Source organism: Pogona vitticeps, chromosome 5, assembly GCF_051106095.1.
Source record: "Pogona vitticeps strain Pit_001003342236 chromosome 5, PviZW2.1, whole genome shotgun sequence".
Taxonomy (NCBI): Eukaryota; Metazoa; Chordata; class Lepidosauria; order Squamata; family Agamidae; genus Pogona; species Pogona vitticeps.
The window spans coordinates 87662126-87688697 of record NC_135787.1 but is presented as its reverse complement, the minus strand read 5'-3'; the positions used below and the strand labels follow the sequence as shown (position 1 = coordinate 87688697).

The 26572-nt window shown below is 38.8% G+C and overlaps 1 long non-coding RNA gene across 1 annotated transcript in view; it reads right to left on the bottom strand.

Moving 5' to 3' along the window:
• LOC144589446 (uncharacterized) overlaps window positions 1–26424 on the bottom strand; it is a 59402-nt gene extending 32978 nt beyond the window's left edge. Inside the window, exon 1 of the long non-coding RNA XR_013545541.1 lies at window positions 6844–26424. This is a non-coding gene — a long non-coding RNA (uncharacterized LOC144589446). The remainder of the gene's footprint in view (window positions 1–6843) is intronic.
• Window positions 26425–26572: the final 148 nt, after the last annotated feature.

Sequence of the window (26572 nt, the reverse complement as noted above, 5' to 3'; positions counted from 1 at the left end):
CTTTCCTGTTGCACCAACTCGCTGACTCAAAGGGGCACCAAAATAAAATAACTAAAATATAAGCAGCTGCTTTAAATAAAGCCACTTCATATTGGTCCCTACATAGACTCTCCTCTTGATCACATAACTGTTCAAGAAGGAGCGGGGAAACAGGTCTCCTGGAGTTGCACACCCTCCCCCTCTCCTTGGACCTTATCCTACAATCTACTGTAAAGTCCTTATGGCTGTTAATCTTAGCATAAGAACTGCTGTTATTCAGTCTGCCTCACTCCAATAAACAACGTGATTTATATTGTGAATTGAGGTAATCCACTGGTGGCAGCGAGAAGAAAATGTGACATAAGCCTTTGTGAAGGAAAGACAAGCAGGGGCCACAAGGGCAAACCCCACACCCTCTTATTCTCTCTTTTTAAAAAATATATATTTTATTTTCCAACATAAAACTTAAAAACATATAAATACAGCATCATATATAAAGTGAAAAAAATATAAGCTTAACCTACAAGCAATCTTATTTATTGATATACTTTTTCTGGTGAGGTCCTCTCCGTACTGTTCACTTTAATTCCATTATTACGGGACTTTTGCTTTACACCAGTCATGAAATAAATTCCAGTTTAGGTAAAAAGTTGATTTTTCTTGTCCTTTTAATCTCTTTGTTAATCTGTCCATTTCTGCACATTCTAGTATTTTCTTAATGATCATGTCATCCTTTGGCGGATTTCCCTCCTTCCAGACCTGCGCTCATACTAATCTAGCTGAAGTCAAAACATGTAGTAATAGGTAATAGCTTTGTGTATTTACGTATGTTATTTGTTAATCTCAATAAATATATTTTTTGGTTTAAATTCTATTTCTTGTTCGGACATTTGCTTAATCTACACGTGAATTTTAACCCAATACTTTCTTGCTTTATTACATGTCCACTATGCAAGGTAGTAAGTTCCTTCATGATTCTTACATTTCCAACATTTATTCGACATATTTGGAAACATTTTTGCAAGTCTGGCTGGAGGGAATTTATATGTAAATTTTCTTTATAGGAGGTTGCTAATGTTAGCTTGTAATTTTTTGTCCACATTTGTTGCCATTTTTCTAATTCTATATTATATCCAAAGTTTTTAGACTATTTTAACATTGTCTCCTTAACTTCTTCGTCTTCTGTGTCCCATTGCAATAGAAATGTATACAGTTTTTAATTTGTTGTTCTTCTGTGGAGAGTAATACATTATCAAATATTATATATTCTTTATAGAATACTTGTGGTTTTTTAAAATCTTGATTGTAGTTTGATTGTAATTGCATTAGAGGCCACCATGAAAAGATCAATTCTTGGTTCTCTAGTTGAATTTTTTCTTTAGAAGTCCCTCAGCATTTAAAAGCTCATTATACATCATTATTTTTTCAAAATTTAGCAAGTTTGGGAGTGTAAATGCTTCCATGGGTGAAATCCAACTAGGTATTTTCACATATATTTTAAGTTAATTTTTTCCTGAGACTTTTAACAGAGAATTCCTTATTATATTTCTTTCAAAGTATTTGTGAGTTTTAGTTCTTCCTTAACATAGAAACCCATACCAACCTGCTTGCAGGTTATGTCCCTGTAAGTATAGTATTCTCTTATTTTTTTAGCTTTATCCATTCCCTAAACCAAGTTAAAGTGCTTGCTTGATAGTATAAATTCCAATTTGGCAAACCAAATCCTCCCCTTTCTTCTGCGTCTTGTAGTAATTTACGTTTAATTCTTGACTTCTTCTTCTGCCATATGAACTTTGCAACTAGGGTGTTTAACTCTTCAAAAAACTTTTCCTTTAATTTGATTGGTAAGTTCTGGAAAAGGAAGTTTACTTTTGGGAGAATATTCATTTTAACCATTGCAATTTTTCCTAAAAATGTAAGTTGTAATTTCTCCCATCTTTCCAAGTCTTGTTTAATCTGCTCAAGGAGTTTCACATAGTTATCTTCTTTCAGTGAACATCTGGCAGTCAGGTTAATTCATAAATACTTTACTTTTTGTTATTTGAATGTTTGTGTTTGAGATGAGTTGGGTCTTTTGTTTTTCAGTTAAATTTTTGGTTAAGAATTTTGTTTTTTTCTTGATTATCTAGTCCAGCTACCTCGCCAAATTCCTTAATTTGTTGAAGTAAGATTGGAGCTGTTTCTGTTGGGTTCTCTAAAATGAAGACCAGATTGTCTGCAAATGCTTGAAGTTTATAAGTTTCATCTTTGATCTTTGTTCCTTGTATTCCTTAATTCTGTCTAATTTCTCTCTTTAATGTTTCCAATGAGAGAATAAACAGCAATGGGGAGAGTGGACATCCTTGCCGTGTTCCTTTAGCAATCTCAATTTTTGTTGTTCCTTCTCCATTAACAACTATTTTTGCTGCTTGATTTGTATAAATTGCTCCTATCATATTCAAAATGTTTTGTCCAAAGTCCATCATCTCAAGTTGTATCTTTATAAAATCCCAATTTAAGTTATCAAAAGCTTTTTGTGCATCCAAAAACAGAAGAGCCATTTGTTTTCCCGGATGTGCTTCATAATATTATAGAATATCTACTATTATTCTTATATTATTCTTCAGTTGTCGTTTTGGGAGAAAACCATTTCGGTCTTCATGTATAAATTGCATAAAAAAATTTTTCAGTCCTTCTGCCATGATGGATGCAAATATTTTATAATCTACATTGAGAAGAGAATTTGACCTATAATTCCCTATTTGAGTCAAGTCCACTCCTTCCTTGGGTATTAATGTAATGTTTGCTTCTGACCAGGGTTTTGGAGTCCTCGCTTCTTTCAGTGCTTGGTTACAAACATTTTTCAGTGGTTCCACAATTTCATCTTGGAAAGTTTTGTAATATTCGGCAGGAAGTCCATCTTGACCAGGGTTTTTCTCATTTTTTTGCTTATTTATACTTTCTAACTATGTTATTTCTGCATTCATCATCTTTTTAGTTTTTTCTGATAGTTTGGGGAGATTTGCTCTTTCCAGGTAGATCTTTATCTTCTTATCTGTCACTCGTGCTTTGTAAAGATTAGTATAGAAGTCCGTTATTATACTGTGTATTTGACTTTTTTGAGTTTGTAAGGTACCTTTTTATCTTTTAATCTATTTATTTGTCTCCTTTCTTTCTGTTTCTTCAGTTTATATGCTAGCCATCTTCGTGGCTTGTTTGCGTTTTCAAAAAATGTAGCTTTATTGTGCCATTTCTTCTGTATCTATAAGGTTCAATTTATGTTTCAGCAAGTTCATTTCCCTTTTCACCATTTTGTTGTTATTTTGAAGTTCTGATTCCAATTTTTTATATTCTTCTTTCATGTTATTGTGTCTCTGTCTTTTCTTTTTAATTCTTTTAATTATATATGATATTGCTAAGCCACAGAATACCGCCTTAGCTGCATCCCATATCACCTTTGACGAGGAGTGCTGTATTCTGTTTTCTTTAAACTAGTATTGCATTTCTTTTTTTGCTTTGTCTATGAATTCTTATTCTTTCAAAATCATTGTGTTAAGTGTCCATCTTCCTTTTTGTTTTTCTTTTTCTTTCCAAACAATTTTAAGTGGGTTGTGATCTGCCCATATGTTTGTTTGTATATTCATCTATTCCTACCCTGCGATCAATTGTTGTCCATACCATGTCAATTCTGGACCAGGATTCATGTCTATTAGAATAAAATGTATATTGTAATTTTTCTCCATTATGTCCACGCCAAGTGTCTTCCAACCTTAACTCTTCTGCCATTTGCAAAAATATTTTAGGTAATATCTTTCTTTTACTTTTCCCTTTATGGTTCTTTTTGTAATCCTTTGTTGGCTGGGTCAACTATCGCGTTGAAATCTTCAATTAAACAAATGTTTTGATAGTTCTTCTCCATTAGAAGATTATAAAGCCTCTTATAAAACGCTTCATTGGGGGCATATATGGCAACTACCAATGATTTTTATTATTAATCTCTGTTTCCACCATTAGAATTCTTCCCTCTTGATCTGTGTAGATAAATTTGGATTCCTTATAGGCTTTCACGTAGATAGCGACTCCCCTTTCCTTTTGTTTTGGATCATACGCGTAAAACAGGTTACCTTATTTAGGACATTCTAATAGTTTGCTATTTTTTTCTTGGATATGGGTTTCCTGGAGAACAATTGTATCTGTCTTTTCTTTTTGGAGCTTTGAAAAAAAAAATCCGTCTTTTCTTTGGGGAATTCAGTCCATTTATATTTCCTAAAAATACTGTTGTTATCTCCTGTTCACTTATATGTTGGGTTGATTCCTCTGGTTTTCCTCTTTTCCTCTTTTCAGCAGTTTTGTAATTGACATCCTTTTGTTTTTCTCATTGCATTGTCTTATAGGTTGTTAGACATTCCTTGTATTCCTCCCCTTTCATATCTATAAATGCTCTTATCTGTCTTTCTTCTTCTATCTCCGTTGAGAAGCTTTGTTCTTCCCCTGTGGCTATATATTTCTCATAGAAGTCTCTGGCCTTGTTGAGACTGTCTAACCTAAATCTTCTTGACTGCCAATTTACTAAAATTCTTTCTGGTATCAGCCATCTGAAATGTATGTTCTTCTCATTTAGTTTTTTTGTTAGAAAGTATTGTTTTCTAATCTCTCGAATTTTCCATGGAATCTGTTTTAAAACTTTGATTTCTTTATCTTTGATCTTTAATGGGTATTCTCTTAGCCTTTTCTCTTTAACTTTCCTCCTCAGGAATATATGAACATCCCTTGGGGTCTTATTCTTTCTTGCAAAGCTTGAGTTAATTCTGAAAATCTGGTCCATTTCTTGGTTCATCTGGGATTTCTCCATATATTAAAGTTCAGCCAAGGCGTCTTCCTTTTGATCTGAGAGCTTGATGTCTTTATTTTCAGGAACATTACAAAATCTAAGGATGTTTGAAGCTCTGTCCATTTCTAATACCAATGTTGCATCTGCATACATCTTCAAAGCTTCTTCGGCTTTTTTTCTCTTCCTCTTTCAATATTGCCAGTTCTTTTTTGTTTTCTATTATTTTTCCATCTAACTTTTCAATTTGCAATTTATTTTCTTAAACTTTCTGATTCGTTTCCACAATTTGATTAGCTAATGTGACAATCTGCTGGTTAATCTCCTCCATTTTATTTTCTAATTTAGCTTGGTTTATACCAATTGTTTCTTCTATGCATTGCTGGTTTAGTTTTATATCAGTGGACATTTCCAAAATGGTTTGCATTTCTTTACTCTGTTGTTCTTTTTGGATAATGTCTCCTACATTTTTCTGTTGGGCTGGACTTGCTGTTGTCAATGATGCATTTGAGGATGCTCCTGAGGGAGGTGCAGATCCTGTCTTTTTGGAGCCTTTAGTTGTACTAGGACTTATTTTCCTAAAGCCTATTCTAGCTTCCCCCCTTAACCTAGTATGGCTCACAATATGTTATATGACAGGGCAATAGCTAACCACTTACAATGTCAGATCAAGCTTAACAGTTTTAGAAACTCCAGAATAAAGACATAACATTTTATAATCTCTTAGTTCCTCAATAGGTCTCTTTGAGGCAATATCCCCAATGGATCGCAGCTTTTGCCTAGAGTCTCTCTCTTTTTTAAATTCTCAAATGTGAATGTTCTTTCCCTATAATTAATCATTTTCCTATTATTTCCAATGCTTGTATCTTCTAACTTTGGTTTTGACAAATGAAGTTGAAGAAGGGAGAAAGGTAACAGCTTGGGTCAACAGCCCCTTAACAAAATGTTACTGGTTAACCCCAACAATGCCCAAATTTGTTTGTATTGTAATTCCAAAACCCAGACTGGATTGCCAAGTCTTTATGTAAGTATTCCATTAGTAGCTTGTTTATTTATACTTTTCTAGAGATCCCAACGGATCTTTGTAAGATTGTAATCCAAGGAATCTTCCAATGCCTCTAAATTGCAAAATTTATAGCCCAAGATTGAATAAAGCTCTGAAAAATTCAAAAATTAAACCAAAAAAAGAAAATAAATAAAAATAAAAAATATCAGGAAGGGAAAAACACAAGGCAAAAAAGGAAAAAGGAACAAAAAAGAAAAATTCCAGCTACTTCAAAAATGAAAAAGCAGTAGGGGAAAAAAGTTTTCTAAGAATAAAGGAAAAAACAAGCAAACAAAAAACAAAATAAAAGGATAGGAACAAATCAAACCAGCATTATATCCACTAGATCCCAATGGGTTAGGAGGGGCCAATAATCATTGTTTGTACAATTCCAGAGATCAAAATTAAGTCTAGGCGCACAGTAAAGAAATGTATCTTCTTTGGATATATCAACACTGTATCTTCTGCGTCCTCTGTTGTCCTCTGCTGCCCTCCAGTGGTTTTCCCTATAACAAGTTGAGATCTTTTTCCTCGTTATTGAACGGCAAGTAATGAGTTAATTCCTGTATGCTTACAGGATAGCCTTGACACTCCCTGGGGAGTTTTTGGATGTATGCCAGTAGCAAAGAAACAAAAAAGAACAAATACTGTCTACTCAGTACGTGCTTTGCCAAAATGGCACTTCTGCTTTTTATGCAGGAGTTGTAGTAGGTTTAGAAAGACAGATCCCTCTTTTTCAGAGAAAGTTTCCTGTAATTTTCCAAGAGGTCTTACCAGATGCCATAAAGGAAAAACCAAATACACTTTTTAACTCTTCATTTACATTTGACTGTCAGTTGATTCTTCAGTTTTGCTCCCATTTTATAATCCAGTTTCTCCACACCTCACAGCTCTCCTTGCTCCAAGCTGCTGTTCAGAGGGAGGGGGTGGGTAAAATCAAATAACTATGAGGAGGAGCTCAAACAGACCAGGAACTAACAAAAGAAAAAAGACAAATCACAGAGAGTCTCACCATAAAGGATTTTGATTATTTTTTGCTGGGTTTTCTATCTTCCGTAGTCGACAGCTCTTCAGAAGGGCTTCATTTTCCAAAGCAGCCTATGTTGAGGAAGGGGAGGCTTAAGCAGAGTGACGGACTGCCTCTGTCTGAATACTGTTGAAATTTCCAACCACATCATGTGAGATGAAGCATTAAACCACACCCCCACAGCCTGCCTGTTACTAGCTTTAAATACAGCTGAAGAAAATTGTGTTTGGCAAACTTTGCCATGTATTTTGGGACATTCATTTACAATTTTTCTGCACAAATCACAATTCACTGGTATGTGCCTGAATAATAAGATGTTTATTCCATGAAAGCTTACATTAATTGTTTGATTTTTAGTAGTCTAATAAAGGTGTCACATTCACCTATATTTGTATCATGTAATGATCACATGGCTTCCTTTGGATTTTTTTTTCCCTAAGAAATCTCAGATCCCAGGGCGAAAAATGGAGATCTCAGTATCAATTTTCAGCTTCAGAAGACTGAAGAAATCCTGTAAAATTTACTATATGATTCCTGGAGAAGTGGGGAATCGCACAGAAAAATCTTGCTGTGAAGAGAAAATCCTTTTATTCTTTGTCTTTTTTCTAAGAGTGGGAGACAGTAATATTACTATATGTATTTGTAATATATATAAATAATATAATATATTAATAGTCCTTTCTCACAACTTTTCAATGAATTTCCATAGTGAGGATTTGAATGCAGGTCTCAGAAGTCCTGGATACAATCAATATAGATCAGCCAAAACGCTGTATGTTTGAACAGTACTCTACTTAGAGAAGTCCTATGCAGGCATAGTAAAATGGGCAACCTAAAAACATGAGCAAAACATGGGACCTCACCAAATACTTTTCTAGCCAACATGCCATATCAAATAGATCCACCCTAGCATCTGCATGAAAGCCAGATGGCATAGCATTCTGACTTGCAAGGATGCCTTTGTATGTGATGCTGTGCATGTGAAAAGCAGAGCCCTCATACAGATATTTATGCTACATAGGTGGATGGTCTAAGGTGAGACTAAATGACATGCATCAGATTGGTCAATAAGACCATGTTCCCTGCTTGCTCACAGGTTTTCCAGTTTGAAAATCACATATGTAGCAGGAACTAATTTTGATAGCTGGACTCTTATGTTTTCCTTACATGAAACACATCCTCTTCCCACATTACATGCTGTTTTTATGCCATGCTACTAACTCTGGCTACTAGCCAGAAATTTTATATAACCATGTCTGAACCATGCAGTTGAATGGTCATATCCAGAAAACCTTAGTGAAGTCCACAAAGAGGCTTTGGGCACGTCCTGTTGAAACAAGTAGCAGCTGCATGAGACTGAGGCATATAATGTGCAGGACCAAGGTGAGTAGAGATATAGGTAGTCACACAGACATTTATTTTGATGAGTGAATTCAACATATAAAAACAAGATTCATAACCAACATTTGAGACTATAAATCTGCCTTTTCAACAGTGTATTGCATTTCCATGCATGCGTCTTCACATACTGATAGCTGTTAAAGAGTTAATAAAAGCCAGAAAGGAAGAGGTCCAATATGGACTTACTTTTAGTCATCAATCATGAATGTTTTGTCTTGGAAGTTAGCCCAGCTCCAGCTGTTTCTTGCTTCCTTGTCTCCCTCCCTCCTTGCCCCCCCCCATGGTTTGCCAGCTTCAACTGAGCTCTTAAAATCAGCTTCTCAGTGTTAGGCCATTTCCCAATGCAAAGTGGATGTCTGAGGTTTATTCCATCCATACATCACCAGGTGTCTGTCAGAAATGTGCAAATATTTTAAAGCTGTAAAATATAATTTATTTTTCTTCTCTCACATATTCCATAAGGCCTGTCCTATAGATGTCATCCTGCTGGACATACAATCTCTCTGATAGTTTCTTTATCATACATATTACTAATTACAGAACTGTGAAATGTTTGTTGGGATGTGGTGAGAGGAATAAAAAGATTACAGGCAAAGGAAAATCGCAATACAGGGCATGAAATAGGGTCTCTAGCTGGTTTGGCCCTACCATTAGGCAAGATGGGGCAATCACGTCAGGGAGCAGACAATAGGAGTCAAGAGAAGGCAGCATGTTGCTTGTTATTTAAATCATTTTATTTTTCTGGTGTTTCCTGTCCTTTGTTCCAAAATACTGTGCTTGTTTTGGCATTTATGCACTTGAAATGAGGAGGGTGTTTTTTGTTGCTACATCTTAGAGAAAAATCAGATGTTAATGATTGCCCATGTTCAGAAGGGAACAATCCTTAACTATTCAAAATGTCTAGATGTCAGATTGTCTTTCAGTAGCATCTTGTCCCATTTTCTGGAAATATGCAATTAGCTTGCTTTTTTCAGTTATTGTTCTTCACAATTTCTGTACAAGATTCCTTTGAAGTCTGGTTTCACAAACCTGGAAGACAGCTGCAATTCACTTCTCTCCAACATTAGGGTACAGTGACTACAGGCAATTCATAATGTCAATTTCTGGACTCAGATAACATAGTGTCTTATGCCAGCCCTGGACTCTGGCAACACAGATTCATGAGTCTCTCTAGCACTGTGAATTTGCTAAAAGAAGGTGGTACTGGCAGGTTTTCTGCCACACACTGGTACCATCACCTGATTTCTAACAGTAGTAGCAGTAAAAAAAGAAAAAAGAAATCGATACAAAAAGTAAGTTTGCTGCGCTCCATACCTCAAGCATCACTGATAGCTTCACCTGTTTCCTTTCCAATGCCCCTTATAACAGTCATTCCAACTATTGTCTATTTCCCATCTCCCTTTACTCTATCCCCCCATTTGTCATACTTCATTAGTTTGAAATAGAGGGCTCCCCAATGTATATTGCTGATGAGAGAACACCAATCTCAATCAGTACTCTTGGGGGGGGGGACAAAGGTCAAAATTCCTACACCCATTCTACCCAATAGAATTCCTATTGGGATGCAGCTTTCTGCTAATATTTCTGAGCAGGAAAAAATAAATGATGTAGCTGAAAACTATTTGCTAACTTGTCCCAAATTCAAGATTGTACAGCACATGGGCCCACATCCCTGTACCCATGTTGCTGAACTCGAAAGCACATAGGTGTCGTTAAGGACAGCTATTCTAGTTGCACCACTCAGGTGAAAATCTATATGATTATAAATACGTTTCCATGGAGGCATAGCACTATGAAATACTGTCCTTTGTTGGCAGTCTAAACTCTAAGTAGTGATATTCTGTATTGCTTAGTTGAAATCTGCTCATTTATTTATTTTCAGACATGAGATGACTCCCACGACTGCCATGCAAATATCTTGCTTGAATGAATAATATGCACAGCTGCCAACTTGACAGATTCACAAACTGCAATAAATCCAGCTTATGATCACCTGTCTACCAGGGAATCAGTTTTCAATAGACACGTGTGAATGAATATAGGCTTGACAGTAATTTGTGGGAGTCATTTGCCTGTGTGCCTGGGCAGAAAACGCAGTTCTCCCTGCCTGGATAAAATATATGTTACTAGCAAAATGTCCATCATATCATGGTTTAGGTCAAGGGGTGCTGTGTGTGTAAAGAAATGGCTTGAGCATATATATTAAAGTCTCTGTGTCTGTGATCACTGTGTCTGTGATTACTTTTCTTTGCATGCTTGAATAGCAGCTGCCTTTTTCCACTTGAAAAAGTAACTCCTGGAATAAAAATATGTTGTATTAGCATATTAGGTGAGGGCTTCAACTTGTTTCTGGCCCCCAAGACCTAATCCTTGGAATGAGAGTCAAGATTTCCCCACCGCATGTCAAACCGTATCTCATTTAGTTCATACCATGGAACATAATGGGAAGCACGCAGAAGATATCCTGCAGCTATCAACTCAGCTATCGGACTCCATCAAGAACTTTACATGAATGCCACTATCAAAGGATAGCACAGTAGGTGCCAACTTTTGTTCATGTAAAGGATAAAACTGGGACTTGTAAAAAGGACTGTGTTGCCCTGGTAAAAAATGAGGATAGCAAGACCTTGCTGCAAGGCACCATCTATTGCTGCAGACGTGTTTTGTAAAGAAAGAAATGAAGAGTGACAGTAATCACATTTCTATGTCCATGCAAAATTCTTTTGTCTCTGGACAGTTTCCTGGGAGAGCCCTCCTGAGCAAACTATGCTGAATTTAAAGATAGCTGATGATGAATTGAATGCTGGAAGGCATCTCCTATGCCTTGCTAGTTTTCTCTCTCATTGTCCTTGAGAAAGATCAATGATGTCAAATACATACCTTCAGTTTTAGGCAGTTAACTTCTTTAGACTTTTTAACTGAAGGGGAACTTTGCTGCAGTCTTTAGTCATTATGTTCATAATGAGGGAACACTTTGGACATGGTTTTTTTTTCAGTGTGGTGTGAATTCTTAAAGTAATTTGAACTAAAAATTTTAAGAACAATTGAAAATTAAGTTTGAATTTTCAGAACCAACACTTTAACATGTTTCATTTCAGAAGGTCAAATCTAGGGATAAACAAAGTTTCCAGTGTCAAGTACCAATTCCAATTCTTCACCTAACTTACCTACCCTTCTTCTTTCAAGATACAGAGACCTGGGATAGCACTCTGTTCTTGCTTGTGGACAGTTATTTTCAAGTCGTAACAAGTTGCAAAGGAGTTTAAGAGGTAAGAAAGTTAAAACAGACTGAAGGAAAGGGGCTGATCAGGGATGGGAAAAGAGGGCAAGGAAAACACATTCTAGCTGATAAGGTGGTAGAGTTTAAAGAAGTTGGTGATTGTCATGTTCCTGCCTGTCCCTTGGTTGCTTCACCAAACACAAGGCACAAGCTACATGTCTTTCAGCTGCCACCAGTTGATTACATCAACATTATGTATTATTAATAAAAGATGCCCAAGCCATGCATCATTTTAAATGGAACCAAATAGAAATTGTTTATTAATACAGGTGATGAAGGTACAATCAATGTCTTTAACTCTTAACCAAACATCTCACTTCATTCACTCTCAACTGCAAATCCTCTCCAATTCCAAAACCTCCCTTCTCAACTCTTCTCAAACTCCAATCTCTTCTCCCCCTCCTCCTGCAGAGAATCTTCTATCTTGTGACTCCTCCTCTCCAGCACTCTCATTGGTCCATGCAGATAACATATGAATATTCATGACCTGGGTGGACGGCACAGTGATTATCATGAAGTTATGCTATATAAAAAATTGAATGGGTTCAATAGGCAGAAAAATTTAATTTCAGGTCTATTATTTCAATACAAATTTGGAAGGAAGGAGTAGTGTTACTGTTCAATGTAAAGATATTAAAGGGGAAACTCAATTGCTTGTTTCCCAACATTGCAAAATAAGAACAGAACATTCATCTTTAAGGGTTTTGCCAGGGTGACCTAAGAAAAATTCTATTATATTAAGTTAAATCCCGAAGAAAGATAACTTGCACCATTCAAAAGCCTATTATTTGCTGTTGACTATTTACTAGCTATTTTGTAATGGGCTAGAAATCTCTCAAAACAGACAGACTTCTGCACTGTACATCCAAGGAACTGAATTAAGCATTGGATGGGGGCCAAAGTTTGAAGGAAGTCTTGGCTCTGTCCCACTCTTTCGACCAAAACAGCTTGCACTACTAACAGCTCTCTGTTCTCCACTACAATCAGCATGTTGTCTAAACAGACTATTACTTTGAGCTGTAGTTCACAGAAGGCTGGTACCATAGAGCTGACAAGAAGCCAAATGGTAATCTGGAGTCCTGCCAAATCATTGCCTTCCCAGCAAGGCTCAGAGGAACCTTTGACATTCTTTCACTTGCAGGACAGAGAGACATCATTCCAGTCTAATTTCACCAACCAATCATCTTGCTCTAAGATGTCCCATAGGAGTTGGAGACTGTCAATTTAAAATGTCTGTTATTGGTGTAGGGCTCAAGCATTCACATCTCACTGATTTATTCTCTTGTTATTTTGGATGTTGCTTACAATTCTTTTTTCTTCAGATTTTTATCATAGCGTCTCTTCTCTTAAAGGTTTGTGACTTCTGTTCATCTGGAGTTTTATTAGTGCCCAATGTTTGGTTTCACATGCATGTGTATGACCTTATTTCTTAAACCTTGATTCATGTGGATTTGGGGATGGTTCTTCACACACACACACACACACACACACACACACACACACACACACACACACACACACACACACACACACACACACACACACACACACACACACACACACACACACACACATGTTTATTATTTGATTTTTGCAATAAGTAATGATTTAAATGTGTGAATTGTTCAGCCCATATCAGTTGTCATAAATGTCCAGAACAAACACTGCAATTATCATTGGGATGCTACCAGGAACATATTTTCAAGAATCAGTTTGTGGCTGTTAGTCATGAAAGGCATAATGAGCAAAACATACACTACTGCTGTGTCAGAAATATTCTCCATATTTCAACCAATTCTTGTTTAATTACACTTGTAAATAAAATACTTTCAAAATTGTTTGAAACTGAAAGAAAATTTGTTGAAATTCTTGTGGTTGAGGCACATTTTTTGAGTGTGTTTACAAATTGAGTGGTGTGTGTGTATCTGATAATTTAATCATGCTATCCATTCAATGATGTGACACCCTGGGACATTTCCTGCAGTGCTTGAAGACTATATCTTGTATCACTTTATAAACCAGAATGACACCATGGTGCAGCCATTGTGAAAAATATAACTTCCAGTACTACTGCTGGGTGCCAACACTGGTTTTATTGCTGATGATTCAAGTGGATCATCTGATGTACCAGCTGATCCTTATTACAAATTATGTGAGGTTCTTTACAGCTGATTATGGGCGGTACATCAGACAGAGTGCCACAGAGACCAATTGGATTTTCATGTTCTTTAGTTTAATTTGAAATACTGAGTAAATCACAACAATATACAAATACACATGAATGCATGAAAACACATACATACAGACACTTACATCCTTACATGTATTTATATATGCACATAACCATACTTACATTCCCTACTTCTACCTCCCCTTCATGGATTGCTGCCTTCTCGTGGTGAAGAGGCTCGAATAATTAAGAGAAGTTATGGCTATGTCACGCAGGGACACCCAAGATGGACAGGTTATAGTGGAGAGTTTTGACGAAACGTGATCCACCTGGAGCAGGAACTGGCAAGCCACTCCAGTATCCTTGCCAAGAAAACTCAATGGACAGAGACAAAAGGCTAAAAAGATATGACACTGAAAGATGGGCCCCTCAGGTCAGAAAGCATCCAACATGCTACTGAGGAAGAGCAGAGGACAAGGACAAGTAGCTCCAGTGCTAATGAAGCAAATGGGCCAAAGTTGAAAGGACACTCAGCTGCAGCCGTGCCTGGAAGTGAAAGGAAAATGCGATGCTGCAAAGAAAAATACTGCATAGGAACCTGGAATATAAGAGCTATGAACCTTGGTTAGCTTGATGCAGTCAACCATGATATGGCAAGATTGACATCCTGGGTGTCAATGAACTAAAATGGACGGGAATGGGCAAATTCAGTTCAGATGATTATCATATCTACTATTGTGGGCAAGAATCCCTTAGAAGAAATGGAGTAGCCCTGATAGTCAACAAAAGAGTGGGAAAAGCTGTACTGGGATACAATCTCAAAAATGATAGAATGATTTCAATATGAATCCAAGACAGACCATTCAACATCACAGTAATCCAAGTTTATGCACCAACCACCAATGCTGAAGAGGCTGAAATTAACCAATTCTACAAAGACTTACAACACCTTCTAGAACTGAAACAAAAGAAAGATGTTCTTCTCATTATAGGGGACTGGAATACTAAAGTAGGGAGTCAAGAGATAAAAGGAATAACAGGAAGTTTGGCCTTGGAGTTCAAAACAAAGCAGGGCAAAGACTAAATGTTTTTTCAAAAGAACAAGCTGGTCATCACAAACACTCTTTTCCAACAACACAAAAAGCGACTCTACACATGGACATCACCAGATGGGAAATACTGAATTCAAATTAATTATATTCTCTGCAGCCAAAGATGGAGAAGCTCTATACAGTCAGCAAAAACAAGACCTGGAGCTGATTGTGGCTCTGATCATCAGCTTCTTATAGCCAAATTCAAGCTTAAACTGAAGAAAGTAGAAAAAAACACTGGGCTAGACAGGTATAATCCAAACCAAATCCTTTATGAATACACAGTGGAAGTGAAGAACAGATTTAAGGATCTCGATTTGGAGTGCCTGTAGAACTATGGATGGAGGCTCGTAACATTGTACAGGAGGCAGCAAGAAAAACCATCTCAAAGAAAAGGAAATGCAAGAAAGCAAAGTGGCTGTCCAACGAGGCCTTACAAATATCAGAGAAGGGAAGGGAAACAAAATGCAAAGAGATAGGGAAAGTTATGGAAAATTGAATGCAGACTTCCAAAGAATGGCAAGGAGAGATAAGAGGGCCTTCTTAAATGAACGGTGCAAAGAAAGAGAGGAAAATAGAAACGGAAAAACCAGAGATCAGTCCAGGAAAATTGGAGATAATAAAGGAACATTTTGTGCAAACATGAACATGATAAAGGACAAAAAATGGGAGAGACCTAACAGAAGCAGAAGACATCAAGAAGAGGTGGCAAGAATATACACAGGAATTATACCAGAAAGATCTGTATGTCCCGGACAACCCAGATATTGTGGTTGCTGACCTTGAGCCAGACATCCTGGAGAGTAAAGTCAAGTGGACCTTGGAAAGCATGGCTAACAACAAGGCCAGTGGAGGTGATAGCATACCAGTTGAAGTATTTAAAATCTCAAAATATGATGCTGTTAAGGTACTATACTCCATATGCCAGCAAGTGGCCAGAGGATTGGAAAAAGATCAGTCTACATCCCAATCCCAAAGAAAGTCAGTGTCAAAGAATTCTCCAGCTACCGTACAATTGCATTCATTTCACACACTAGCAAGGTAATGCTCAAAATCCTCCAAGGCAGGTTTCAACAGTATGTGGACTGGGAACTCCCAGTAATACCAGCTGGATTTCAAAGGGGCAGAGGAACTAGAGTCCATTTTGCTAACATGTGCTGGATTACGGAGAAAGCCAGAGAGTTTGAGAAAAACATCTACTTCTGCTTCATTGACTACGCAAAAGCCTTGGACTGTGTGGACCACAGCAAACTATGGCAAGTCCTTAAAGAAATGGGAGTGCCTGGCCACCTTATGTGTCTCCTAAGACATCTATATGTGGGACAGGAACCAACAGTTAGAACTGGATATGGAAGAGCTGATTGGTTCAAAATTGGGAAGAGTACAACAAGGCTGTATATTGTCTCACTGCTTATTTAACTTATATGTAGAATACATCATGCAAAAGACTGGACTGGATGAATCCCAAAACAGAATTAAGATTACCGGAAGAAATATCAACAACCTCTGATATGCAGATGATACCACTCTGATGGCAGAAAGTGAGGAGGAATTAAAGAACCTCTTTGTGAGGGTGAAAGAGGAGAGTGCAAAAAATAGCCTGAAGCTCAACATCAAAAAAAACTAACCTCCTGGCAAACAGAAGGGGTAGATATGGAGGCAATGACAGAGTTTACTTCCTTGGGCTCCATGATCACTGCAGATGGTGATAGCAGCCATGAAATTAAAGGATTCCTGCTTCTTGGGAGGAAAGCAATGACAAACCTAGGCAGCATCTTAAAAAGCAGAGACATCACCTTGCCAACAAAGGTCTGCATAGTCAAAGCTATGGTTTTTCCAGCAGTGATGTATGGAAGTGAGAGCTGGACCATAAAGAAGGCTGACCGCCGAAGAATTGATGCTTTTGAATTGTGGTTCTGGAGGAGACTGTTGAGAGTCCCCTGGTCTGCAAGGAGATCAAACCTATCCATTCTAAGGGAAATCAACCCTGAGTGCTCACTGGAAGGACAGATCCTGAAGCTGAGGCTTCAATACTTTGGCCATCTCATGAGAAGAGAAATCTCCCTGGAAAAGACCCTGATATTGGGAAAGAGTGAAGGCAAGAGGAGATGGGGACGACAGAGGACGAGATGGTTGGACATTGTCATCGAAGCTAACAACATGAATTTGACCCAGCTCCGGGAGGCAGTGGGAGATAGGAGGGCCTGGCGTGCTCTGGTCCATGGGGTCATGAAGAGTCAGAAATGACTAAACAACTAAACAATAACAACAACAACACTTCTACCTTGCTGGGATATCAAAGGGGTGTGGGGGAGATGGGTGCATGTTGATGTTTCTGTGGGTGTTTCTCCAAATAGGGGCTGCAGCCCTCCTACATTTACAAATTTTTGCAGCTTTGGGATTCTCCAACTGAAGTTGCTTTCTCATCATTTCCTGGCCACATATTCTATTGCTGTTTTCTTCCAGTTCCTGTTGACTCTGTTGTTTGTTTTTCTGTTCTCTTCCTGGTGACGTTACTTCAAACACTTATTTACAGTTTCTACTCTAGACAGAGCACTTTGCCCTTTAGACACTTTTTCTGCACAGGTCAAGCATGTTTATCAGCAAAACAATGCTTTTGTCCCACAGTGGTGTATCTGCTAGCACAGCTTTATCCATTACTGTCTATTATTAATATGTTCTAACCATAACGTGTTATTCCACCTCCCCTTATTATCAAAATACTGTATGTTATTCTGATAACACTGCTACTATTTTTCTATTTATCTACTAATTAATGGTAGCACAGCCTAATCTAACTGACACCTCTATTAATTATTACCTAATTTAAACACTAGTCTAATCTAATTCTGATATGAACACACACCCTCACTCATACCAACAAATTGTCATGCCCAGCTACTGTATTATTTATTTATTTATTTATTTATTTATTTGTTTGTTTGTTTGTTTGTTTGTTTGTTTGTTTATCCCGCCTATCTGGGCTACCAGTCCACTCTAGGTGGCTTCCATACAAATTATGTGTACAATATGAAAATCTTTCTATAATGATATAATAGACACAACAATACAATCATCATGAAGCATAGAGTTACAATAGAATGTACTAAGAAATTGGCTTTAGGTGAATATCTCTTGTATATGTCATACCAATGACCCATCTGTTTTATTGCTACCTTTGCTATCAGATATTCTGCTTTATCATAAATCAATTTCACATGCTACCTCATAATGCAGCAAGTGAAGAACATGTGCTGTATAGTCTAGGCCTCCCTTAAGGATTCCAAAGGATTCCTTTTATGATGGCTAATATGTGAACAATTGAAAATGAGGATAAATTTTATCTGTGGGGAAAAAATTGAATTGAAATGCCCTGGGCCGTGAATGCTCCTTTTGTGTGTGTGCAGAAATGGAAGCCCAAAAGTAGAACTAATATAAGGCCATATATATGCAACATATACCTGACACTGAATACAGATCTCATACCTTACCATACTTAAAACATAAAATAACAGACAACTGTTTTGTCTAATTGATCATGACTTGCTTCTATGTTCCATTATCATGTGAATCAAGGGAAAGCAAGCCCATCTGCTTTGTGGTAGAGCTGGTAGAGCAAAAAAATGTGATCGCGAAGGCTTTCATGGCCGGGTTCTAATGGTTGTTGTGGGTTTTTCTGGCTCTTTGGCTGTATTCTGAATCTTCAGAACATGGCCAAAGAGCCCGAAAAACCCACAACCAAAAAATTGTGATCTTATATAAACTGATGAAAAACTTAAGGTTCAATGTATAGTTTCCCCTTAGAAAAGGGAAAAGGATCAACACAGCTGACTTTTACAGAATGAGCTTACTTCAGCAAATGACTATTGCCTCTTAAAAGTGAAAAATGATATTGCCACTTCCTTTTCTGAGTTGAAAGCAACCCCAATTTTAATTAGACATCAGAATGAAATTTCACAGGGATAAGTGCAAAGTTCTACACCTCGAGAAATAAAACCAAATGCCCAGTTACAAGATAGGGGATCCTTGGCTTAGTAATACTGAGTGAGAAGGATCTTGGAATCATTGTAGATCACAAACTGAATATGAGCCAACAGTGTGATGTGGTTGCAAAAAAGGCCAATGCTATTTTAGGATGCATTAACAAAAATATAGTCTATAAATCCTGTGATGTACCAGTTCTCCTCTATCCAGCACTGATTAGCCCCCATCTAGAGTACTGTGTTCAGTTTTGGACATGTCACCAATGGTGTGAATGCTCCATATATGGAGGGTATCATGCTAGTGCAAGATGTTTTATGGGACAACCACAAAAAGGGGGCAGCAAGGAGGCAGGTGGTGATAGGAAGCCAGATGGCCCCTCTACTACTCCTAAAGGGACCCAGGCCCATTAAAGTTAGGGTGCTAGGAAAATGTTCAGTGAGATATCCAAGAAAGGAAGACACTGCCTGTTTGTTTGATGGGTTTCAGTTTGGCTTCCAATTCCCGTGACAGGAGAGAGGAAGGCTGCATTTGCGAACAATTTGAAGTCAGTCATAGGGATGGAGGATATGGTTAGGGCCAAACTAGGTAAGGAAGTGTGTCAAGGCAGAGTTCTTGGCCCCTTTCATCACCTGCCAGTGCTCAACCTCAGGGTGTCCCCTCTTGGACTAGATCCCAAAAAAGCTCCAGTAGAGTTTAGACTCATTCATCACCTGGCTGATCCAGATGGCATTGCGTAGGAGCTCTGCACAGTGCAGTACTGTATACCACTTTTGATACTGCCATGCACATGGTGCAGTCCTGCAGGGTGGGAGATGAATTGGCAAAGTATGATGTTAAATCTGTGTTTTGCTTCCTCCCAATTCATCCCGATTATTTTGAGTTGTTAGGCTTGCTTCCAAAGACACATTCTTTATGGACAGAGCCCTACCAATGGGCTGTTCAGTTTCCTGCACAGCTTTTGAGCATTTCAGCTCCTTTTTGGAGTGGGAGCTGTGAGGCAGGATGGGATTACATAGCTCCACCCATTATTTAGATGACTTTCTTTTTTGTGGGGAAAAGGATTCAAGTTTTTGCTAGAGGCCTTTCAGTTGATGGCCCATGAACTAGGGCTTCCATTGACCAATGAGAAGGATCTGCCACAGTTTTAACCTTCTTAGGTATAGAATTAGACACCTGGCAACAGACCTGTAGGCTGTCAGTGGTGAAAATAGCTGAACTTTAGGATATTGAATGATTTAATCAGCCAAAGAAAAGTTACCCTCAAAGATCTTCAGGAAGTAGTCGGGCACCTTAATTTTGCCTGCAGAGAAGTAGCTCCTGGTAGGGTGTTCATTAGGAGGTTATGCGAGGCTATGAGCGGCCTACACAAACCTTAACATAAAACAAGATGACTTGGGGAATGAGGCAGGATCTGTAAGTATGGGTTCAATTTTTGAAAAGTTTTATTATTTTTTGAGAACTGAAATTAGTTTGGGGGCAGAGTTACAGGTGCAGGCCAATGCAGTGGGCTCTCTGTGGTTTGTCATTTATTCCAATGGGTGCTGGTGTGCAGACGTCTGACCAGATGAGTAGCATGCAGCAGGCTTGACGAGAGACTTGACATTTTTTGATTTCTTCCCCATAATGGGTGCCTTTTTCTTTATGGGACCAGGAATGGGTGAATTCTTTGGTACAATTTTGGTGTGATAACTTGGCAGTTGTGCACATCATTAAGAACAACATCCACATCCGAGTGGGTTATGGAGCAAGTTAGGATGTTTGTGTTGCACACCTTACAATGTAACATTGTTGTACCTCTACGGCATATTTCCGGTCTGGATAAGGGTGTTGCTGATGCCCTGTCCTGACAGGAGAACAAGCGGTTCAGGGTGCTGGCTCCAGGAGGTTGTCTGAAGTTCTTCCAGTAGAGGTATGGCAGATTGGAGAAGGGAAGCTACAAGAGCAATAGGACTGGCAGTTGCCCCAAGTACCTGCTGCAGGTACACAGCAGTGAATGAAGAGTTTTAGGCTATTTCAGGTTGTAGAGGGATTGGAATCATTATGGCCAGTGCCAGTGGAGCACATACAGCAATTTGCGGTTTAACTGCATAGGAAGGGTTTAGTCCCCAATTTGATTCAGGACAAAATGTCCGCATTGGCACTTCAAGACACTAGGGGTTCAAGATTCCACAGTTGATTTTAGGGTCAGGAAGATGATTGAGGAGTGGAACAAGGAATGGGTGAGAGCAACCGCTGACAGGTCTCCTATGACTCCAGACATACTGGTTAGATTTAGCAGATTGTGGGGCACCTTCTGTTGGGAAACCAATGAGGCTGCACTTATTCAAGCAGCCATGCTAATTGCATTTTTTTTTTGGAACCTCGAGGGTTAGGGAAGTAGTGGCAGCTGCTAAAAATGACATCTCGCGTATGGCCTTACAGTTGGACAATGTGTCTATTTTAAATGGAGGAATTCAGCTATGCATCCATTGGTCCAAGTTGGACCAGGTTGGTAAGGGGACTTATGTTACTTTGGGTCCCTGTTCCCTTACAGAAAATTGCCCGGTACAGGTGTTGGAGACATTCTTGAGGTGTAGGGGGTAATATCAGGGATACTTGGTTTCCCATTAACCAGATACAGGGGTGCCAAGACTTACAAACTTAATTGTTCCATAAGATGGTCATAGGTCGAAGCACCATTTTCCATAAGAATACATTGGAACACAATTAATCTATTCTGTCCGAAAAGGGGGGGGGGGGGAGAAAAACAAGCATAACATGCAAAACCCATCAGAAATGCAAAAAAGCAAAGCAGAAAGTGAGCAAAGCGTGCAAGACCCATCAGAAATTCAAAAAAAGCCAAGCAGAAAGCAAGGCAAGCATGCAAGACCCATTGGAAATGCAAAAAAGCAAAGCAGAAAGCAAGCAAACAGTGCAAGACCCTTTGGAAATGCAAATAAGAGCAGAAAGTAAGAAAAGCAAACAAACCTTGCAAGACCCATCAGAAATGGGAGAAAACACACCAAAAAGCAAACAATCCCCCCAAGACCCTTTGGAAGTAGGGGAAACCCCCCAAAAGCAAACAAACCCCCCAAGACCCTTTGGAAATGGAAGGTAAAAAACCCCAAAAGCAAACACACACCCCAAGACCCATTGGACATGGGGGGAAAAATCAAAAAGCAATCCCCCAAGACCCATCGGAAATGGGGGGGGAAATTGATACAAACCCCCAAAGACCTATCACAGCACAGAAACATAACCCCCTCAGCCCAAAGCCACACTGCAAAAACCACCTAGAACAGTTTTTTTAAGCAGAAAGCAGCACCTTACCTTACCAAGCAATCCAAAGCCTCCTCTGATCACACTCACTCTAACGGTTGGGTGAAAGAGCTACAAAGAAGCAGCCTCTTCACCTACCAATGGTTAGCAATTTGAATTCCCTGCCTTTTTCCCTCCCCCCCCCTTTTTCATTATAGCTCAAAACTCTGGCAGCAAGTTGAAGCAAATGGCTGGAGCTGGTTGTAAATCGAAATGGTTGTAAGTCGGGACATTCATAAATTGAGGCACCACTGTATCAGGTTCGGAAGCTTACCAACTTTTTTGCATTATAGTATGTCGGCTTGCAGGACTGGCATTTTGGAACCCATTCATTTCACATTGGGGCAGCTTCAATGGCAGCCACATTGGGATATAGCTCGGAGCCCATCAAGAAATTGGGGAGGTGGTCATCAAAGTAGTACAGTCTTTATGTTCACGACATGCTGCAGCTTTAGGCCTGAGACTGGCTCTTGGTTATTTTGTTTCCAGGTATTGACATGCCCATGCAACGTTGGAGGATCCAGCTGGTGGGCCACAGTTTTATCTTTTGGGCAGCTAAGTATACTGCCAGGACATCACGGGGCCAAGATTTAGGCCTGGGAGACTCCATCTGGCTGGAATGGAAAGAACAGAGGGGAATGATGTGGGCAGAGTTTTGAAAAACAGCCTATCAAGTAATGATTTGGCCAAGTGTTGTGGCAAAGCTGTTATCTTTGATGCGATGAGGTACTTGCAAGATTGGAAGTACAGGTTTCTTGCAACTAGGATTTTTTGGTCTACTATTATTTATGTTACATTTGGAGGGCAGCATGTAACTTGCAATGCTTAAACCATGTTAAGAGGAACGTTAATAAGGAGTTTGTAGGGCAGTGAGCCAGGGCCTGGTTTCAGTTTGTAGACCATACAGACATCCATTTGAATAGGCCAGAGTTCTATAGAGGTGATGGTGTTCATTTCTCAGAACAGGTTATCAAGATACTTTTGAGTGATTTATAGAGGGGCCTGCAGGCTGAGATTCTCATTTTGGTGGGGGAAATGGAGCATAGCTGAGCTAGCACCATTTCTGTGGCATGTAGTGTGGAAAGAACAAGGATCAGTGAGTGCCCAGGGAGTGCAAGGGAGCTGATAGCCTGTCTGACCTCATGGTGCTGCAGATCCTGAGGTTACAGTGCCGGGGGGAGTACATGCTGGGGCCTTCCCCAGGGCAAGGTTGTCAATGACAGGGGGCTTACAGGCCTGGGGGTGGTCACATCAGATGCTGGCTAGCATCACACTGTCCAAGGGACTGCATGACAACAGGGCGTGGGACTTGCCTGAATGTAGTTGGAGAGGGGGTCTGGTGAGACCTTCAGCCTCAAAGCCAATTCCACACTATCGCAGGCCCTCCTGTTGGAGAACAGCAAGAGTTAACATTACCTGTTCAATAAAATGTAGCCCTAATTAATTCCAGCACCGGTGACTTGCCTCTTTATTCCATTGGGGGAACAATGTCCAGTGTGTTATGTCAAGATGTCTATCAGTTTGGATCCAGAAATCCCACAAAATCTTGACTTCATCATTTTCTGACATCTTCTCTACCTGATGTTCCAATGGGTTTTTGGAGGCTAGCATGTTACATTTTTTGCGTAATGACCAGTGCACTAACTTCACCACTCTATCATGTCTAATTTTGTAATCTGTTTGTACAGTATATGGATATTCACAGATGAGGAGACTTAGGCTCCTTTTTCCTTCATCTGCTACCTGCTGTATTTGCAGTAATCAAAAGCCTCCATTTTTTTCGTGATAAATATAATCTGTCTACATCACTTTTTGGATGGAGTATGTGATGCATGTTCATTAGATTCCCTGTTTTTCGATCCAATTATTCTAATTAATTTTGGGTCCAATCTATTATTCCAGCTGGGTATCTAATTACTGGAACTGCACATCTGTTTATGGCTTAGGTCGTTTTAAATTTGAGAACATTTAAGATCACTTGTTTCTGCACCAGGGGTGGGTCAGTAAAGCAATTTTACTTTAAAAAATCATTACTCAAAAACCCTTTGCCCAAGTTTTGGCACAGACTGTCTGCAACACCTGTGCCAAATATGGTACTGATCCAAATTCATTTTGAAAATTATATATTTTTTGTTTGGGCTGTCCCCATTTTTAGAATTGCCTTGTAGAATGTTGTTGTTTTTTCTGCTACAATAACACCACTAAACTTTCCTGCAGTGATAATGATAGGTTTCATGGCCTTGAATCATGTGCTTTGTATCACTTGTGGGTTTCATGCCATTTTAGCTGTAGTGTGAAAGCTCTGATAATGGAGTGGTGCAAATGCTGTCCAGACCTGGTTCAAGTAAGGACCTGGTTGTGAAAAATGTGTGTCCTTAAATGATGACACCAGCTAAGCATATGATCACAGACCAAAATGAAGCACAACCCCAGAAATACTCAGACACAGCACAATGAGAAACCAAACATGCCCTTAAATGCACTAAATAATTGATAACTGACTTCTTGTAAGTTAAAAAATGGCATGAAAAACCTGCAGTTCATGCAACATGTATTTTCCAAAGGCAGCAAGGGGAGACACCACTCTGAAACACTTTGCAATATTGAATAACCCTTATCTGTCTTCCCCATGTGATACTTGTAAAGTGTGGCAAGTGTTTCCAAGGACTAGAAAAATAATAAAATTTATCTGCCTGTGAAATCTAGTCTATTAAATCCCTTGTCTTAAAACAAAGCTAAAGTATTTCCAGAGTTAAGGATAAGCCATGCATTGTGCCATTATGACACTCATCCAGTGGTAAATTTGTTCAAAATTATTGCAACATTTCCTCTATTTTAGAGATTTGTTATCATTGTTACCTGATGATGAATAGTTGCTGTTCTTCACTGAACTAGATGTAGTCTCACAGCCAATCATTTAAAACTGAAATCATATAGATGGTGGAGGTGTTTTGAGAGCTTAACCAGAACCCCAGCAGCTGAATGCCAATTTATCAGTTTGAAATATGAAGCTAATATGAAAGACAGTAAACTGAGCCAGGAAAAACAATTGGTCAACGGAGTGTTGTGGTCAAGAGGGTGTTCTGAGCAAAGTATAAAGGAATTTCTTCTTGAGGCACTCACATAGTGGGAAGATGGTTTGGAAAGAATTAGACATGACATGTTGCACTATATGGAATATGATCCGTTTGTTTTATTTGGTGCACAGCCTACAGTTTGACCATTAAGTTCACATAATGTAGTACTACTTTCTCACATCATTTGGTCACATCATATGTATCAGCAGAAAGAAAGGGCTTGCATGAATAAGAAATAGCAGTATTCTGCACCTAGAAAGGCACTGCTTCCTTGGATACCAGTGAAGAGTGATACTTCTGTCACCAAATAACAAAAAGGAAATTGGGCCCCTTTCTTTTCCCTATAATGTCCAAATAAGTAGCAGTGACTTGCCAAAAGTGCTACACAGCTGAGAGAGGATTCAGTCTCAAGCTTCCTAAAACCAATATCCCATTGGTGTGTGTGTGTTTGTGTGTTTTTCTGCTCAAAGGGAAATAATGTGAGCTTTGAACAAAGACAGTTTGCACAAACTGCAGATACCTGGATGAGAAAAACAGTGCTCCTTGTCTTACTCTTAACCTGGAGGTGAGAGCCACAAGAAATCTCATGGGAAATGAAAAATTCCTTAAGAGGCACTCTTGTCGATTTGAGACCAAATAGGTGACAATGAAGGATTTGACACACTTTCTTTGCGTTCCTAAATGGAGAGTCTATATAATGTGGGACAAGCCTAAACAAAGCAGCTGGTAATAGCACACTGTTTGTTTGTTTGTCCATCCATCCGTCCATTCATTCATCTGTCCGTCCGTCCGTCTGTCCATCCGTTTGTATAAACTGCTTTAGCTGGAATGCTGTAGGACATAAAGACAGCCAGTACTATCCCAAGTATATTCATCTACTCACATGCAGGGCAGAGCTGTTTAAGTGAAGCTATGAAGAACTGATTTGTCTTTTTTGGCTAGTCAGCAACTGTCAGGCCAACCTATCTTACAAGATTATTTTCTGCATAAAGTATCAAGAAGGAAAGCATGTAAAGTGGTGTATGTACATTACTGGTGCATATTTGTTAATTATTTCTTCAATCTATAGAACTATCTATAGAACTTTACAAAGAAATAGCATGATTTAGTGTTTTGGTGAGAAAAGGTTAATATGATTTTTTTTAAAAAAGACTTAGATTCTGGGTTGTTCCCTTGTTTGGAGTCTGTTTTTTAAACAATGGTGAGAACAAGGGTGGAGTTTGCAGATTATCTTGACTACCATCAGTGCTATAGTCAACCTTTGCTATGTAATGCTTAGCATCCTTTTCCTTGCAGGCACAATGTCAATCCACATCTCGGCTTTCGGAGTCATGAATTCACTGCACAGGAGTAATAGCCATATTTTGACAAAAAAGAGGATTTTTAAAGAACTGGATTTTTTCTGGCTTTTTAA